This window comes from Gracilinanus agilis, chromosome 1 (genome assembly GCF_016433145.1).
Source record: "Gracilinanus agilis isolate LMUSP501 chromosome 1, AgileGrace, whole genome shotgun sequence".
Classification (NCBI taxonomy): Eukaryota; Metazoa; Chordata; class Mammalia; order Didelphimorphia; family Didelphidae; genus Gracilinanus; species Gracilinanus agilis.
Window position 1 is genome coordinate 613,704,014 of NC_058130.1, and position 3,016 is coordinate 613,707,029.

The 3,016-nt window shown below is 39.5% G+C and overlaps 1 non-coding gene across 1 annotated transcript; it reads right to left on the reverse strand.

The window, feature by feature from the left end:
- Positions 1-1,394: 1,394 nt before the first annotated feature.
- LOC123232822 lies at positions 1,395-1,516 on the reverse strand. The gene has a single exon (XR_006505321.1). It is a non-coding gene; the product is annotated as a U6atac minor spliceosomal RNA (small nuclear RNA).
- Positions 1,517-3,016: the final 1,500 nt, after the last annotated feature.

The window sequence follows — 3,016 nt, forward strand, 5'->3', positions numbered from 1 at the left end:
AAACCCTAAAGATCTTGCCTAAGTACTCAATGTTAAATAAGTCTTGAAACACACCTTGATGTTACTAGGTGCATAGTAAAAGAAAGCCCTGAGGGCACTTCCCAACTCTGTTGCTTATAGCTGAGCCCAGAGGCTGTCAGACCCCTGGGTCAGATGCTGTTGTTCTTGATTGTAGTTGTTGACACTAGAATGGAATAATCAGTTCTTGGCTCTGCCAATGAAGTATTGATTTTGGCTAGCAATGGAGTGTATCCCTGCCTGCCTAACCAAATTCCCAAACCACCCAAGGGGGCCCAAAACCACCTCCTCCCTAACTCTTGAGATGAGAGAGAGAAGTGAAGTCCCCAGGGGTTTGTGGACCCCCTTTTATACCCTGTCCTTAACTGTCACCCTGGCACATGCCCTGGGTGCTCTCCCAGATTCTCTGTTGCAAAGTGGCAACTGCTTACTTGCACCCAGAGAGAAAATGGCTACTCATTTCTGCATATTACAATATCTAGGAAATGTCCAAGGCTGGATTTGAATTCCGGTGTTGAAGACTTCAGGGCCTGATCTATATACTAACTAAGCCACCTAGCTGTTTCCATACATCTTGGCTTACACACTCTAAATTCTAAGATGAAGCAACAGCTTCCATGCCCTTGATGTGAAAATCATTCTTGGAAGTGCTGAAGGCTTATATTGAGTAAGATCCTAAACTATTTTGAAGATGATTCTTTGAGATATGTGGAGTAGAGGAGAAGCATAAAGCTAAGATTCAGATATTATTATTGTTATTATTATATGCAGGTTATCTAATCAGTTAACCAAAAAGTATGTAGTAAGTATGTACTTTTGAGCAAAGTGCTATGCCTGGTACAGTGGTAGAATTGAAGTTAATAAGGCATCATCCCTTTCTTCAAGAACTTTCAAATCCAGTTGGGGGAGATTAGACACAAACATATGGGCAGTTAGAGAAAATTCTAGTACTGAGTTTAAATTAATAAACAATGTAGATATTAAATACTAGAGGAGTCCTGTGGAGAAAAAGATTTCCAGAATAATACAACATTTTCACTAGAGAGGTTCAAAGTTAAATTTGGTATGACTTTGGGCTAAACTTGTAATCTCTTTGGCCTCAGCCTCCTCATCTATAAAACAAGGAAGTTGGGAATGATTTCTAAGATCTTTTCCTGCTCTAAATCTATAATCTTCACCATTCAAACTTAGAATGCCCTCTCCCCTAAGGGCTACCTCTTGGCATTCCTAACCCTAAAAGGTTAGGTTCCAATGCTACCTCCTAGAGGAGGTTTTACATGATTCCCATCATAGCCTCAAATCTTAATGGTCTTCTCTCTTTCTGAGTCCTCTCCCACCCCCAAATTACTTTGTATTTACTTATCTGTGTATATGGCATAATTTACTTTTCATGGGTAGATGCCACAAAGTAGCTGACACTGTGTGTTATAAAGGACACTAGGAACTCTTCTGTCCTTATCAAGGGGAATGCTAACCTTTTCTTCTTTGATATGTACAGGGTGTTAAGGGTACCTCTAGTGTAAGGGCTTGCTTAGCTCTTTTGGAGGGGTTCTTTTCTAATTTGGAGTCCATTTGCTTTTCAGGACTCCCTTGTGGTTCTAAGAAGTGGTAACAGGTATAACAGCCATGCCCCAGGAAACCAGCATAATTGAAAGGCTAAACCAGGTTGAGGGTAACCAATGATTCTCAAAACTGTTGGGGAATTAAAGAATTGTCTACTCAGACATATGAAGACTTCCCCCTGCAGAAGGGATAGATGAAAACGATTTGTTCCAGTGGCCACAAAAGCAGCAGAAACAAGCTCTGTGAAATGCTTAGAGCTTGGTCAGACATCAAAGAAGCCAAGATCATCCATTGCATCCTGAGCCATCACCAATCATCTTGACTTTTGTCCTGCCACTGAATTTGATTTGGAAGAGAAACTGAGGCTGACAACTTTGCACCCCTCTCTGTACAAGTCAAAAGATATCACCAGTGATGTTACTTTGGTCCTCTTTAAGTAAAAAAGACAACAACCAATCTCCTCCAACAAAATATTAACTCTTTGAAGACAGAATTTGTTTCAGTGTTTGCTCTGTTCTTGACACCCAGCAGATTAATGAATGTCTCTTGAATTAAAATTTAATTGAATATTGAATATCCAGCCTCTTCTCTTCCCTCCTATCAAGCCATTATGATTCTAACACTTTGCTTTAAAAAAAATCTTTAGTGGCTGCTGCTGAAAAAAATATAATAGAAATTCCTAGCTTTTGTGTTCAAGTTCTCTATAAGCTGCCTCTAGCCTATCTGTTCATCTTTATCTCTTACAACTCTTCATAGATTCTACATGTGGACAAGGTATAAATACTCTTCATCCTCTGTTTTTGTCCTGCCTTCTTAGTACCTTTGCTCATGCAGTCTCTCAAGTCTGAAATTATTTTTTCCTCTTTAATTTCTCTGATAATATTTTTCCCTTCCTTCAAGGACCAACTATGATGCCATTTCCTTTAGAAAGTTTTCCCTATTCTTCCTGTCTCATCTTCTGTCTCCTAAAAAGTGAAGGCTTATGCCTACTTAAATTGCTCATAGCACTTTGTAAGAATCTAGATGGTATAGTAGTGTCAGGCTAGGAGTCAGAAAAACCGGAGTTGAAATCCGGTCTCAGATACTAGCTATGAGATCCCAGGCAAATCACTTCACTTTGTGTGCCTCAGTTTCCTCATCTATCAATGAGATGGAGAAGGAAATGATAAACTACTCTAGTATCTTCACCAAGAAAACCCTAAATTGGGTCACAGAATAAGGACACCACTGAAATGATTCAACAACAGTAACAACAAACTTTGCCTTGGATCTTCCTTAGTATTTATCTTAATGTTCCTTGAATCCTAGCTATATAAATACTTGTCCTTAAACATTTGTTTCTTGAGACCAGGGCCTCCTGGGTGGTGGAATAGATAGAAGATTGGGCCTAGAGGCAGAAGACCCAAGTTCAAATCCAGTATTAGATACTTTCTAG